General features: G+C 39.0%; 1 long non-coding RNA gene across 1 annotated transcript in view; it reads right to left on the bottom strand.

Annotated features, from left to right (window-relative positions):
• LOC122559385 overlaps positions 1-16,793 on the bottom strand; it is a 41,532-nt gene that overhangs the window by 9,379 nt on the left and 15,360 nt on the right. Inside the window, exon 2 of the long non-coding RNA XR_006314414.1 lies at positions 9,160-9,314. This is a non-coding gene — a long non-coding RNA (uncharacterized LOC122559385). The remainder of the gene's footprint in view (positions 1-9,159; positions 9,315-16,793) is intronic.

The following is a 16,793-nucleotide window of genomic DNA, read 5'->3' as shown; positions in this document are numbered from 1 at the left end:
GGAAACCGGAGCACCCGGAGGAAACCCACGCAGACACGGGGAGAATGTGCAAACTCCACACAGTCAGTCGCCTGAGGCGGGAATTGGGTCTCGGGTCTCGGAGGCCTATAGAAAACTCCCAACAGGGTGACCTCTCCTTTCCTGTTTCTAACCTCAGCCCATACTACCTCAGTTGACGAGTCCCCAAACATCCTTTCTGCAACTGTAATACTGTCCTTGACCAACAATGCCACACCTCCCCCTCTTTTACCATCTTCTCTGTTCTTACTGAAGCATCTAAATCCTGGAACCTGCAACAACCATTCCTGTCCCTGCTCTATCCATGTCTGCAAAATGGCCACAACATCGCAGTCCCAGGTACCAACCCATGCTGCAAGTTCACCCACCTTATTCTGGATGCTCCTGGCATTGAGGTAGACACACTTCAAACCAACTTCTTGCTTGCCGGTGCCATCTTGCGTCCCTGAAACTTGATTTTGGATCTCCCGACTCTCAACCTTTTCTATACTCAAACTACAATTTTGGTTCCCATCCCCCTGCTGGATTAGGTTAAACCCACCCCAAAAGCCTTTGCGAATTTCCCCCCCAGAATATTGGTACCCCTCTTGTTCAGATGAAGAACATCCTGCTTGTAGAGGTCCCACCTACCCGAGAAAGAACCCCAATTATCCAAGAATCCAAAACCCTCCCTCCTGCACCATCCCTGTAGCCAAGTGTGCAACTCCTCTCTCTCCCTATTCCTCATCTCAGTAGCACATGGCACGGGCAACAAACCAGAGACAACAACTCTGTTCATCCTAGCTCTAAGCTTCAATCCTAGCTCCCTGAATTTCTGCCTTAAATCCCCATCTCTCTACCTACCCATGTCGTTGGTGCCTATGTGGACTTTGGGCTGCTCCCGCTCTCCCTCAAGGATCCCAAAAGGATGATCAGAGACATCATGAACCCTGGCACCTGGGAGGCAACACACCAACAGTGAATCTCTCTCGTCCCCACAGAACCTCCTATCTGTCCCCCTGACAATGGAGTCCCCAATGACTACTGCTCTGCTCCTCTTCCCCCTTCCCTTCTGAGCAGCAGGGACAGACTCTGTGCAGAGACCTGTGCCCCGCTGCTTTCCCCTGATAAATACCCCCCCCCCCCACCGGTATCCAAAACGGTATACTTATTGTTGAGGGGAATGGCCACGGGGGATCCCTGCACTGCCTGCCAGTTCACATTCCGTCCCCTGACTGTAACCCATCTGCCTTTTTCTTGTACCTGAGGAGTGACTATCTCCTTGTAACTCCTCTCAATAACCCCCTCTGCCTACCGAATGATCCGAAGTTCATCCAGCTCTAGCTCCATTTCCCTAATGGGCAGCAGAGTCTTTAATGGGCTCACATTTATGAGGGTGGAATATGGAAGGCTGACCAAGAAAGTATTGAAATAATCAAATCTAAAATAGTGAAAGCAAGGAAGAGGATTTCAAAAGTGGCAAGAAACTGAGCCATTGGCAAAGCAGGCTAATGTCACGGAAGAGTTGTTAATTTTAGTGATAATGCAGAGGTATGGTAGGAATCAGATCAAAATCAAAGGTGTGAACCTTTGGGTGCAGTTCCAGATGGTGGTTGGGAATGAGTGGAAATACATCAGAAACATATGGCTCCTGACAGCCTTGTACAGCCGAATCAGTACGTCTTTCAGATATATTCATGCCGTTCCCAGCATTTCACACAATGATTTTCAAGAACTGTGACTAAATCAGTTTCAAACATGCAGGACAGATATTTGATTATGTTTGCGGTTTGGAGTACAGTATTGAATTTGAAATACATGTCATTTTGCTGCCCTCAATTCTTATGTCTATTCCAATTGCTTTTGGACTAAGCAAACAAAATTAAACTACGCCAGCAGTTGTCACATGGCTCTTGTTAGCTTCCACATGCTGCTATATGGAAAGGCAAACTGTAAAGGATTTTCTTTCCTAAATTCTTACATTGATCTTGGAAGCAACCTAAATAACTCTACACCTTTCCACCAGTAGTTTGCATTTTTCAGTAACACAGAAACTCTTATATTGCAATGGATTACAATGCTCTGCTTCCCAAATTTCCATGGGTTTTGGAAAAATATTTTAATAAGGTAAGTTTGTCTGATTTTTAAATGTGGTTGGAAGTATGGCAGTGCAGACTGATCCAACACACAACTCAAATCAATTTTACCTCGAGGTTATGCTTGGGCTTCACTCCATATGAGCAGAACCTTTACAAATGTTGCAGGATAGCAAACTACCACCCCTAAATATCCCCCCCCCCCCCCCCCCCCCACCGACTCATCCAGAAAACAGTCAAGTTATAACAATTCTACACTATGCACTTGCCTGTTCAGTTTTCTCATTTTAATTTAAAACATTATTTTTCCTTAACATTCTCAGTAATCATTAAACCCTTCCAGGTTAGATCAGCAGAATCCTCTTGAGTTTCTATCCAATTGATCTCTTCTCAATTTGCTTTAGTATTTTATTACATCCTACCTTTTTAGCTTTTTCTCATTTTCTTCAATGCCCTTTCCGTTTACGTATTCATTTTCCTGGTTTGACGCTCAGCTGACTTGCAGACTTGTTTAAAGTGAACCTCTAGGTTATTCTTGCCTCCAGTGCTGACAGCAGTTTTCCCCTTGGACTTTCTATAATCACTTCCAATATCCCTCTGTTCAATGTCTGGCCAATTCACTACACTTCAAATTAATAAATATTAATCAAATTAATCCATTTTTAAGTTTAATTTCATTTTCAGATATTTAATTTATATTTTCCACTCAGCAATTTAGCATTATTTTAAAATATTCAATTCATAAATATTAATTTTAATTTACATACTGAATCATATGCATTAATATTTAAAATTATAATTTTAACATTTTACTAAGTTACCTTAGATTACTGATAATTACTGTATTTCTCATGCAATGTACCAATAACTTGATTTTCATATTTTGTCTCGTATCATTCATTATTATTTGGACACTTTACTGATTCAGATTTAAAGATTAATTTCATCTTATTATTTGTTGCTTATTTGCTTTTCTCTTATTTGTTTTGTGTTTAAGCAATGGTGGCACAGGCACATTCATTTCACATTCATAGTTCTCTGAGAAGCAATTCTGCTTGAATTAAAGCAATCATTTGATGCTTCCAAACGGGCTTCAGAAAACAAATCTCAAGGGTGCTGACCTAATGAAACTGGGGACAGAGCAAGCCATGCCCAAGTCTGAGAAGTGTGCAATTTGGAAGGACCTTGGAGGTGCTGATGTTTCCATGGCAATACAACTCTTGTCCTTTTCAGTAGTAGAGACATCAGGGAATATATTTATTGCTCATGTAACCTTTGTGAGTTGGAGTATATACAGATATATTGTCATACATGTTAGAGTTACAATGCAGTAATTATTGACAGAAGAGATTTTGAGGGGATGGTATGGCCTCTTATCAAGTAAACTACTCTGTCCTAGATGGTGGTGTTTTTTTTTAGTATTAACATGCAGTTTAGTTTGCAGTTCAGCTAGCAAAACTGATGTTTGACAGTTAGGGATAGGCATTTCTGGAACCATGAACATAATTATTAAATGGCATGTTGTCTCTCAGCTGTTAGAGTTAAGAATATTGAGCAAGTGCAGGACATTTACGGAGGGGATTAGGAACAAAGAGGTCCTTGTGTAAAATGGATTGATTCTACCTGAGCAAAACACTGATATTCTTGCAGGGGGGGTAACTGACATTGTTGAGTAGAGTTTTAAACTAATTTGGCAGCAATAAGACAAGTAGAAATGAGAGGAGTGCCAAGAAGTATAAAAGAGAATAAAATCAGAAATGTCACAAAAATTACAGCAGAGTTAAAAGTGATAAATTCTATGTACGTCAATATCTGTAATGTAGCCTTAGTCTGAGTACAGTGGGCCTAACCTTTAACGTAGGCCTGTTGATAAGGAATTGCTCTGGTAGTCTTCGACATTGATTCCAAACCTCATGAAGTCACATAACATCAAATAAGACCCTTGAAGGGTCACTAGATCCAAAACATTAACTCTGATTTCTCTCCACAGATGCAACCAAATCTGCTGAGCTTTTCCAACAATTTCTGTTTTTTTTATTTCAGGGTTCCAGCTTCTGCAGTTTTTTTAAATTTTGTTTTGTCATGAGCAAGGAAATCCTCTGATTATCACTGACTACTGACCTGATGAATAAATACCCTTCCCTGTCAAGCCACCTTGGAGGAGAGATTCATGTGGCAAGAACATGATGTACTATAGATAAGACAGTTCAATGTCTACCACTAAGTGTAGCTTAGTAGCACCAATACAGACCAATTCCTAAAGGCTACAATTGCTAGCCTGAATCTGCAGCAGTTGATGAGAAAATCCAAAGAGAGAAGTATTTACTTGACCTTGTCTTCAACAATCTGTTGTAGATGCATTTGTCTGTGACAGTATCAGCAAGAGTGACCAATTGCTAGCCTGAATCTGCAGCAGTTGATGAGAAAATCTAAAGAGAGAAATATTTACTTGACCTTGTCTTCAACAATCTGTTGTAGATGCATTTGTCTGTGACAGTATCAGTAAGAGTGACGACTGCTTTGTTGTTCCATCTCCATATTGAGGATATTCTCCATCTTGTTATTTGGTACTATCACCATGCTAAATGGGATAGACTTCAAGTAGATCTAGCAACTGAAGACCAGGCATCCATGAAGTATTGTGGGCTGTCAACAGCAGTAGAATTGTACTCTAACTGGAAGATGCTGCTATATTGAATGAAAAGTAATTTAATGCATGTTGATATTGTAGACAATGTCATAGAGACAATGAGGAAAGCCTGGAAGTTCAAGGCCTTAAGTTGTTCTGCTGACAATTCCATAAGCCATAGTGGCTGATGACAATGGCACTTCTCAGCATTAATTCTTTCTGACATTTCAGAACCACATGCAACAAGAAAGATTAACGGATGCAGCACATCTGTTGTTAACATGTTCAATACATAGCAATGTGATTTGGACCTACATTTGTGGTGAACATGAAACTGCCACTAAATATTTGCTAATGAATAGGCAACTTTGATGCTTTCATCTATTTATACGCCAATGTGGTCATTCATAAAATGATGGATTAAGGTGTAAGTCTATGTTGCTAAAAATTAACCAACTGCTAACAGCTTTATTGTTGTTAACTGAGTACAATGTTTCTTCTGATCAGAAACCTGCTGTTTTGCCTCCACCTATATTCCACGTGGCCTGCCATTTCCTTTAACTTCATGCTTTTTCTATTCAGGCCTTTTTTATTATTGTTGTTTAAAGGATTATGCAAAACTCCCTGTAGAATTTGCAATTCAATATTAAAATGTTCTAACGCTCAGTTATAGTTATATAATAGAATGGTAATAACTACAGGACTTAATATTCATAGTAGAGTTTTGCAGTAAAGTTTGTTCTTTAGAAAAATATAAACTAACCATCCAAGTAATTACTTTGTCCACTGTATAAAAACATTCCATGTTTCAAATTATTCTGGTTTCATTGCCTCATTGCAGACTGTATTTTAGCTAAGAACATTTCAAAAGCAACAATGTAACCATTGAATATTCTTGATATTCTGAATACCAATTTCACTGCAAGTGTCAAAACAGTCTGGTATCACAATACACTGTCTCTTAGCTTAATACCATACTGTGCTATATACTGTATCTGTTTAGGTATAATGCCTCTCAGCTTTTGAATGTGCTTGTATTCAGTCTAGGGAAACAGGTCGTTCATAATCATACTGTCACAGAAATTCAAGAGAAAGAGAGCTGAAGAGATAATTAAAGGCAGATTTGGAATTTTTTTTCTATGATTGCCACACATCTATATCAGAAAGGCAGGTGTTCATTCTTTAAATGTTGTTACCAAAATATATTTCCTTCTCATGCTGTGGCCACAAGTCTGAACTGTCAAAACCATTAAAATCTATTTGTCAAAGCATAAATGAATTTACAAGATCACATCAGAATTTTGACTTGCCTGAAGTGGAGTTACTCTGACATGTCTGAACAAATCAGAAAATAATTCATGCTAATTATTACACAATGCATCATCTGCTCGCTGCTTGGGATGGAGTTGGCAGCTAGCACATTATACTTGCAGCTACAGTTTGTCTCATGTATGTGATATTGTTTGTAGAAACAACATTTCTGTCTTAATCAAAGGGAAGGAACCCTAACCTAAATTTTTAATGTAGGAAGTGGTAATAGCTTCTTGGTATATTGTCATTGTCCGTCTCCCTGCCAGTTGTGTTTTAACATTCTAGTTATAACCAAACAGAAAAAAAAGTAATATTGTTTTAAGAATCCACACCATTCTACTGTTAGTTTGAAGATATTACCTGTAATCATTGGTTGAAAGTTAATATTACTCTGCTCTGCTACTATTCCACCTTCTGTCCAAAAATTCAAGTGGAACCCTGCGCACTGAAAACTGAACTCTATCTGTGGCAATTCAAGTAGCTGATGATATTTTTTTGAAACAGGCAAGTCACAGTGGAACTGAATTTATCTCTACTCGTCTTGAAAAGTGACAGGTAATTCTCTAATGAGCTCCCTCCTGCTCCTTTGCCTGAAACAGGTTTTTAACTTCCAACAGCAAAATCTTGCTATCTGACATTCATTTTATCATAAGCTAAAAATCATTGCGTGCATGTTGTCTGCTATTACTAACACAGAAAATATTTGCCAGTGATATATTCTCTTATGTCAATACTTTTACCTTATTGCTCATAATTTTGAATCAAACATTAAGGTAAAATTTAGTCTTCATAATGTCCATTTGACAGGCATGAAAAGGCTAAGTTCAAGGAGTGACACTGTTCAGTCTATTGTCAATGGAAACACATCCAAAACCCCAGAATGGAATCAAACCTTGTTTTGCAAGGGTCCAGGACTGCCTCCTGAAACAAGCAGTAGGTCCCTACTTTATGGTAATGTGAGGCCTAAGATCTGTTCAAGGATCTTACTTGAAACTGGATAGCCCTTTGCAGGAACTCCTCAGTACAGATCCATATAAATGTACATATATATTATATATAAAAATATACACAACATGACAACAACTGTTGTGATGGTAAGTAGACATTTTATTAAAATTTCTGTAGAATATGTGGAACAGTAATGTTCCTCTTGAACTATCTGCACTTTCAATGGCTCAAACAACCAGCCCTGATTTTGCTGGTAATCCTCTCCCATCATCTGGAACCTGCCCGTGAGGCAGATGGTGCAAAACTGCATGTTTCCATCAGCCGAGCTGGCCTTGAGTGTGTAGGCCAATGACTAATATTTTCCTCTCCTTGGACTTATTTTCCAGCATAGGGATCATTCCTGTTAATAAGCCTCAGCTATGTAATTTCCACCCTTTTACTTAAACACCAAATTGGTTTGAGTATTCAGCAATCCCTATATTTAATTGACCAAACTGAATTTATTTCCCATAGTAAGATATACTGCTCCTCAAAACAGTCGGGGTATGCTCAGCACATCAATGAGGCTGGAACTGAACAGGCAAACTACATTGGACATGATGTTATCTAATATTGGAAATTGTAGTTATCATTGAGATATGATTTTTAACTGAGGAGAAAGGGAAATATATAATAATATTTTTAGCTTGCAAGTGAAAATGCTACCCACAAGGACATAGAATAAGATCAATTTTAATCATTTATTCAAGATTCATTTTAGGTAGGATAGAAAATCCATTGAACTTGAAAGCATTACAGTTTTAAATTTAAAAATAAACTGAGGAAATATAGATAGCCATCAGTGAATACATAGTTGAGGATAAAAAAATTTGTAATGGTATTAGGTTAAACTCACATCTTGAATGCCAAAATTACATATTTTTAAATCAATTACTGGGAGTTATTAGTAAGTATGAGCTCCTGGAAAAGAAATGCAAGTGTGTAAGTAAGAAATATTAGCACCATGTTCCATCTCTGTTTGTTCTACTCCATAAGGGCTGGCAGAATGGATCAGCAGGGTTTCTGAAATGTCAGCTCAGTCTGTTGTTTGAGAATAATTTGCAATTAATGTGTAAGGTTTTTGTGGTGGGTCGTCTGGCAAGAAATGTGTCATAAAGAAAGGTATAAATAATATTTAAAAGAAGTCAGAAATATTGCACAATAGGAGAAAGTTTGCAGTCTTGAACCAGAAAAATATTGTCATACTTTCCAATTTAGGATTATTCATGAATAACTGATCATAAATGAAATCAAAAACCAACCAAATTAGCAAGTAGCACTTAGGGCATAGCTTTACCAGCAATAGACATTTGAGAGTGCATCGTATCAGTAGGAATGTATTTCAACAGCAGGAGAGGGAAATTAATGAAAACAACAACAAAGAACATGAGAATAATTGATGTTTTGTTGATATTTTTCACTTGGAACTCTTTGGTGTTGTGTTTCTTGGCATTGTATTGTCGTGTTTCTGAATATTGGCTCAATTTTTATTTGTTTTTCTTTGAGGTATGTCTAATTTTCCTTCTGACTTGGCTTATCATCTCCATGCTGTCCGGCCATCTGTTCGATCATTTATTAAATTTGTACCTCTACAGTCTCCCTACAACTTATATCCAAACCTGTTTTTTGTTCATTGCACTCAGATTGTCACTCTCTGAGCAAGGTCCTGCCGTCTCATTGGCTTGCCTCCTGGTTGTGATATTAAGGCCTGTGATATTGGCAGAAGCTTCAGTGAAAAGTAAAGAATTGACAGATAGTTGTCGGGAACAGCATGTTGTAATGGGGTGGAGCCACCCTGAAATATAACTAAACTGCTGTCGGATAGAGCTCGATTAGCAATTATAATCAGTGCTTAGATAAGGCAGTGATTTTGTACCTCAGGGTAGAAATGAAATGGTCAATGTTAGCAAACAGCTCTGCAATATGTTGATAAATAAGTAATGAGAAATGAGCAGTAGCCACAATTACCATAGTGATGCTAAATTATATTGTATATTTCCAGCACACAATTATTCTATTCCACAATAATTTTTGTTTTAACAGTAAATAGGAAGGAGATAGAGATAATATACAGTATATTAGAGATGGATTTTTCTCTGTAATACAGGAATAAATTAAGAAATGGATGAGTGCCAAGACCTTTTTGTCAGTATATCTGTTACTCAATCTGCCTTGCAAATTTGCATGAGGTTCAGTGCTCATTGAAGTGGGCTACAGGAATGGGTTCGGGACAACTGATGGCTTTTTTCTTCATTATAGAGTTTGAACAACGCTTTGTAGTTCTTTTCTTCCTCCTGAAAATAACATAGTAAATTTAAGTGAAGGAGTTTTAAAGATGAATTATATTTAAAATGTGCAGATGAAAAGGTCAGTGAATCTGGTAAAATGCAGAATGAATATCATTGTCACCATGCCTAAACAGTAGCTCAATGCATTACTCAGCATACAGGCCACACAGACACTTTTACTGAAGACATTTTGTAGCATTCCATCAAAAACAAACAGATCCATCCCCCCATATTCCTACAGTCTGGTTCAGCATTCTCCTCTAATACAATATAGATGCTGCATCCATTTACTTTAGCATATTTTGTGAATTGTTGTAATGAGTGTAGAGCGAAACAATTTGTCAAAGTTGGCCTATTTTCAATAACAGTGAATTTAACTTACAGCAGGTGTCATGATTGAGCCCAAGTCCAGGGAACGTTAGCTAGGCACTCGGATGATTTGTGACACTAATACTGAGTATTTCCAATATTGAACACAACTTTTCAGTATTTCACTTTTATTTTAACATTTTTGGAAGGTTGGGAGTGCAGCCAGTCATTCGTCATGCTAGTATGAACAATGTTGATGCTGATCGGAATTTTATCTCTTTAGTTTGCAATTGGCTTTCATTACTTGAATGATAAAGTTATACTAACAGGCTTGTTGTGAGTGGCAAGTTGCACCGTTCAATCATTAAGGAGTTAATTGTTTAAATGGTCATGATACTTACACGGATTTCTTTAACATTGTCAAACCTGTGAATGTATTTGATCAGAACAGAAATATAACATTTTGTAGCTGATCTAACTTAATCATGGCAGATTAAGGGCTGAATTTCGAATAATGTGGTAAGACAGTTGGCAAAATACCATAAAAAGCTGATAAGCACTCATTCACTTTAATGTTCACAGCATATCTGCCTTGCCTTGCCTTGCAGAGTAGACAAAATACCAGGCAGCTTGTCATGTTTGCCATCAATGAACAAAGGGTGGTCATGTTTGTAGATGATGTGGAGGTGCCGCTGTTGAACTGGGGTGGACAAAGTTAAAAATCACACACCAGATTATAGTCTAACAGCTTTAATTTGAAGCACCAGCTTTCGGAGCGCTGCTCCTTCATCGAGTAGCTTTTGCAAAAGGAACAGAGCTCTGAAAACTAGTGCCTCTAAATAAACCTGGACTAGAACCTGGTGTTGTATGATTTTATGTTTGTGGGTGGCATTGTGCTACAGTCAATGTCATGCCTACACCATGTGTCAGTAGCTTACTCAGCAAACACACTGAGTGCTTCAACCAAATGTCTGCCTCTGAAAATCTTAGGGGACCTTGGTTAATCAGCAGCTGGGCTGTCCTCGGTCAGGAAAGGTGGTGAGGTGTCCTGAGTGAGTGAGTAGGAAATGCAAAGAGCATGAGATTAATGGTTTGGGATGATGGGATGGCTGACAGCCATTGACAGAAGATACTGTATCAATATAGAGAGTAGTAGATTTTGGGATTTGGTGGGATATTGACACAATGGTAGAGTTAGGGTGGGTGTGAAATAACAAAGAGAAGATGCCAGCATTTACCTTTGTGGAATAGAGATGTTTATCAACCTTCTTGCAGTATTGCTGCATTCCTCCTGACTATGCATACAGCACTGACCTGGGTGGCTAATACAGAATAGGCTGGCAGAGTTTGAAATGTTGCACCATGGAGTTTTAAATATGGTGCCTGTGGTGTGAATGCCATGAGGTACCCAGCACCAGTGAGAACGTCTACTGCTGCTGAAAGCAGAATAGTGCAAGAGCAGCACCATGAAGTCCGAGTGCAGATTATTGAGGTGAGCAGCGTAAAATGGCATGAGAAAGACCCTTCAGTGACACAGTCAACTTCTGAGAGACTTGAGATATGTTGCTTTTGAACTTGTGTACAAACTTAGAAGGATTGGTATTACAATCTCTTGGAAGCATTTTTTCAAAGAGAGTAGACTTTAATGGATGGTCAAAGTCGATGGGATATAACCTTCCCATTCCTGCAGAACAGATCAGAAACAGCAACACCCTTTGTTTAAGTCCATTTGAAGCCGGCAAGAAGAGTCAACAAGTAAACATATGACCAGTCTTTGGCGATGATTTTTAATTTGCTACCACACTGTTTATGCCTAAAATTGGAGTGGCAGCAAGACCAACATTGAACAAGATGAATTACACGAAGATAAACCCTCTTATTCAGCACGACAGGACCATTGCCTGATCCTCACTGCTGCATCCTTCCCTTCTCCCACTGCTTCTTTCACTTTATCCCCCTGCCCAATCATTGCCTCTTTCACCTACCCACATTTAATTCCCCAAACCTCCTTTCTTCTATCAATGCTCCCTTCCTCATCCAATAACTTCCTCCATCACTTAGGAACATAGGAGCAGAAGTAAGCCTTTTGAGGTCTTCTGTCCTTCAATATGATTGTGGCTAATTGTCCTTTCCTGGTAGGTATCTGAAACTCTGTCAGTTTCTATTTTAAAGATACTCAATTACTGAGCTTCCAGAATCCTCTGAGAATTCCAAAGATTCAAGTCCTTGTAGGTTTAAATAGATCTTATCATCTTGGTCCAAAGTTGTTTTCTCCTTAGTTTGGAATTCCATCCCCATACAGGTGAACCATCTGACCCTCATCGACACTGTCTATTCCTTTCAGCATTTCGGTTTTAATAACGTTTCAATGAGATCACATCTCACTCTTTGAAACTGTAGAGTATATAGGCCCAGTTTGCCCAACCTTTCTTAATAGGACAATCCCTCCAGCCTGGTGAACATTTGTACACTCTCTATGGCGATAAAGGTTAGGTATCCTTTATCCAAATGTCCAAAACTAAAAGGACCAAACAACGAAAGGTCTTTTTGAAACAGAATCTTAGGGTCATACAGCATGGAATCAGATCCTTCAGTCCACCTCATTTGCACTGACCAGGTATCCCAATATGACCTAATTCCATTTGTCAGCATTTGGCCCATATCCCTATAAATCCTTTCTATTCACATACGCATCCAGGTGCCTTTTAAATACTTTAATTGTACTAGCCTCCACCACTTCCTCTGGCAGCTTGTTCCATACACGCGCCACCCTCTGCAAGAAAAAAATTAACCCTCAGGTCCTTTTTAAAACTTTCCCCTCTCCCCTTAAACCTAGACCCTCTAGTTTTGGACTGTCCAACTTAGGAAAAATACCTTGACCATTCACCCTATCCATGCCCTCATGATTTTACAAACCTCTATAAGGTTTCTGCCCAGCCACTGATGCTCCAGGAAAATAGCCCCTGCCTTCAAACGTACTCAAATAGATCTGTAGACACGCTGAGTATAGGACCTCAGACAAAACAAAACATTGCTTGAGCTGAACAGATCTGAATGGACCAAAAAGCAAAGTTTTCTTTTATAAAGGACCCACACTGATCTGTACAAACCCAAACGGACATAAGTGGTAGCAACAAGTGGAGACAAACAATAAAAAAATGCAGAGATATGAAACAAATAGTTTACTAATATAATCAGGTTTCTAATTAAGATAATATAAATTCAGACCCCACCAGACTCGGGTACATTGAATTGAAGAGTTAAATGAATATTTTGCTTTTGGTACTGAGATGATTAGTGAGAGATTTTAGAGAGCAAGTGTCTCTGAAACCAAAAATATTAATCATCCAAAAAAAATGCCAGCCCTGAGATTTACCAATAAAGGATTCCGGCCCTTCCTAAGATAAAGAGACCAAAACAGCGCACAATACTCCAGATGTGGTCTAACCAAGATCCTATGCAATTGAAGCAAGACTTTGCTACTCCTGTGCTGAAATTATACTGTGATAAAGGCTAAAGTACCATTAGCCTTCCTTATAGTTTGGTTCACCTGTATATTAGCCTTTACTAGCAATTTATTGAAGAGGACACGCAGGTTCCTTTGTACACCTACACTTTCTAGACTTTTAAGAAATATTCTTCTTGCCAAAGTGGATAACCTCTCATTTTTCCACAGATAATCCATTTGTTATATCCTTGCTCATTCACAAAGTCTGTCCAAATCTTCTTGAATCTGCTGTGCATCTTCCACACATGTTCCTACCTAACCTTATATCCATCCACTTGGAAATATTACATTTGAATGCCACATCCAAATTAGTGATACATATTTTGAATAGCTGGGGCCAGAGTATTGATCCTTGTGTTACCTCATTTACAGTCTGCCAATGTGAGGATGATCCATTTATTCCTATTGTCACGGAGACTCTTTATATTTCACGTTGCTTAGAAGACTTAAGTTTTGAAGCATTGTGAAAAAATTAATTTATTTCAAGTTTTGTGGACACAACTGCCGTGGATTCTTTAAAAGATGTCATTGAAATTTCACAGTAGATTTTTTTTAAACAAGGCTTCTGATAAATGTCTTGAATGATCACAACTGTTTACTTTGCTGTAGGTGATGCAGGGGCTGTCTATGATCAGTGACTGCCTTGGAGAGGTTCTTGTTTTACCTGGTGTAGTTGGAGGAAAGCCTGCTAAGAACCAACAGAGTTGGAGGAAAGCTTGCGATGAACAAGCTGCCGAGCTGATCTCTCCCATTTCTGAAAACAAAGGTCCGTGCATCACTTTGGGATCAAACCTATATGTTCTTTGAAAGAGTAATTGAAGGAACATCTCAGGAGTGTATTTCACAAACAAGCTGTGCCTGCTAGATTTTGGAGACAATTGTGTGTAATTTTTGACTAGACCGTATGTGATAAAACATCGCAGCAATAGATTCTAGCACATTCTACTATACTTTGCCTTCAAGAATAATCCATTGGCCAAAGTTACCTTTATTAGAAAGCCAGTCTCTGTAGAAAAAAATCTTTATTTTCTATTCTTCTGAAGGTTGTATGTGTTTTAAGATATCTGGCAGGCTAAGCATTTATACTTTATTTCTTTTTATTCACTTGTAGAACATTAGCCATCCTAAGTAGCCATTGAGAAGGTGGTGATTAGCTGCCTTCTTGAGCTGCTGTAGTTTATATGCTGTAGGTAGACCCACAATGCCTTTAGAGAGAGAATTCAAACATTTTGGTGCAATACCACTAAAGGGGTGTGATATTCTTCCAAGTCAGGATGGTGAGTGGCTTGGGGGCAGTGTTATTCTGTATCGGCTGCCCTTGTCTTCTCAATGGAAGACATAGATTTGGATAGTGATTTGGTAAGTTTCTGCTGTTCATTTTGTAGCGGGTGCACACTGCTGCTATTGAGTGTCAATGGTGGAGACAGTGGCTATTTGTAGATGTGGTGCTAATCAAATGAGCAGGATGGTGTCAAGCTTCTTGAGTGTTGTTGGAGTTGAATTCAACAAGGGAAGTAATCCATTACATTCCTGACTTGTGCTTTGTAGATGGTGGACAGCAAGTCAGAAGATGAGTTACTCACTGCAGCATCCTAGCCTGTGATCTGCTCTTGTAGACACAGTTATTTAGATGGTTAGTTCATGGACTGCTTCATTATCTGAGGAGTTGTAAATGGTGCTGAACATTGTGCAATCATTGGTGAACATTCCAACTTCTGACTTTATGATGGTGGGAAGGTTATTGATGAAGCAGCTGAAGAAGATTGGGCCTAGCACATGACTCTGAGGAACTTCTGCAGAGATGTCCTGGAGAAAAGATGACTGACCTCCAACAACCACAACTATCTTCTTATATGCCAGCTATGACTCCAACCAGCAGACAGTTTTCCCTCAATTCCCATTGATTCCAGTTTTGCTAGGGCTTCTTGATGTCACACTCAGTTGAGTGTAGCCTTGATGTCAAGCGCAGTCATTTTCACCTCACCTCTGGAATTCAACTGTTTTCTCCATGTTTGAACTGAAGCTATAATGAGGTCAGGGGCTGAGTGGCCCTGAAAGAACCCAAGCAGAATGTGTATGTTAACCAATTATTGTATTTTTATTGATTATTAAAATAATAAATCTATAATTCTGTTAATTAAGAAATCTGGTTGATAAATATTTAAAATTTTATAAACAGGCAGTTCTTCCAGAATGCGATAGTTGCATTCCAGTGTGACCCCATGTTACATAAAAATTGTGCTATACAAATAACATTTAAAGTGTTGGTGAAGCAATCACGCTATAGCCAACAAACATTTTAAAGGTTCGCTTTTTAGAAAAAGAGTCCCATATTCATCAATCGTGTTACAGCGAATTCACGTTGGTGATACGCACATTATAGTAGAATGATAAAATATTTAACTGGCCACCTTGGGTAATGAATGAAGATCTTTTTATTTTGTATTGCAATACTGGAGTAGTGGGATCCATCTTCAGTTGGAACACTGCTCTCTGCTTTCTTCCTTTCACCAATCTTTAATCCATCTGAGTACATTACGTCACTCTTCCATGCTTTTTTAATTTTGCTAACCCAATCTTCTGTGGGAGACCTTTTCAAAAGATTTCTAAAAGTTCACCGATACTTCCCTTTCTCAACTCTGTTAGTAACCTCCTTCAAGAAATACCAGCAGGTTAGTCAAAGATGAATTCCCATTCCCACATTCATGCTGACTCTGCCAATTACATCATTATTACAAATGTCCATTTCTCACATTCTTCATTATGGATTCTAACATTTTCCTACTGCTGATGTTAGGCTAATGGGTTTGCAGTTCTGTTTTCACGTTCTCCTTGGTCGTAGATGGATGGAGTAATATTGTCACTCTCTGATCTGCAGGAACCATTCCAGACTATGGGTGGGCACAAACGTCTGGGCCTCGAAATTTTGGTCAGAACACCCTGGATGCCTGTATAGTACCAGGATTAAACAGACTGAAACCACTTTGAAAGCAGCAAGGAGGGGACATGAAAGGTCCTTAGTCGGTAGGATTAGGGAAAACCCTAAGGCTTTCTATAGGTATGTTAGGAATAAAAGAATGACTAGGGTAGGAATAGGTCCAGTCAAGGATAGTAGTGGGAAGTTGCGTGTGGAGGCGGAAGAGATTGGGGAGACACTGAATGAATACTTTTCTTCAGTATTTACTCAGGAACAGGGCATTGTCGTCGATGTGAATACTGAGTCACAAATAAGTAGAATGGATGGCTTGGAGGTATGTAGAGAAGAGGTGTTGGAAATCCTGGAAAAGGTGAAAATAGATAAGTCCCCTGGGCCTGATGGCATTTATCCTAGGATTCTCTGGGAAGCAAGGGAGGAGATTGCAGAGCCATTGGCCTTGATCTTTATGTCCTCTTTGTCTACTGGAGTAGTGCCAGAAGACTGGAGGATAGCAAATGTGGTTCCCTTGTTCAAAAAGGGGAGTAGGGATAGCCCTAGTAACTATAGGCCGGTGAGTCTCACTTCTGTTGTGGGCAAAGTCTTAGAGAGAATTGTAAGGGATAGGATTTATGCACATCTAGATAGGAATAATGTGATCAAGGATAGTCAGCATGGTTTTGTGAAGGGCAAGTCGTGCCTCACAAACCTTATTGAATTCTTTGAAAAGGTGACGAAGGAGGATGATGAGGGG

The sequence above is a fragment of the Chiloscyllium plagiosum genome, chromosome 19, assembly GCF_004010195.1.
Source record: "Chiloscyllium plagiosum isolate BGI_BamShark_2017 chromosome 19, ASM401019v2, whole genome shotgun sequence".
NCBI lineage: Eukaryota > Metazoa > Chordata > Chondrichthyes > Orectolobiformes > Hemiscylliidae > Chiloscyllium > Chiloscyllium plagiosum.
The sequence above is the reverse complement of the archived record's forward strand: the minus strand, read 5'-3'. Positions and strand labels throughout refer to the sequence as shown.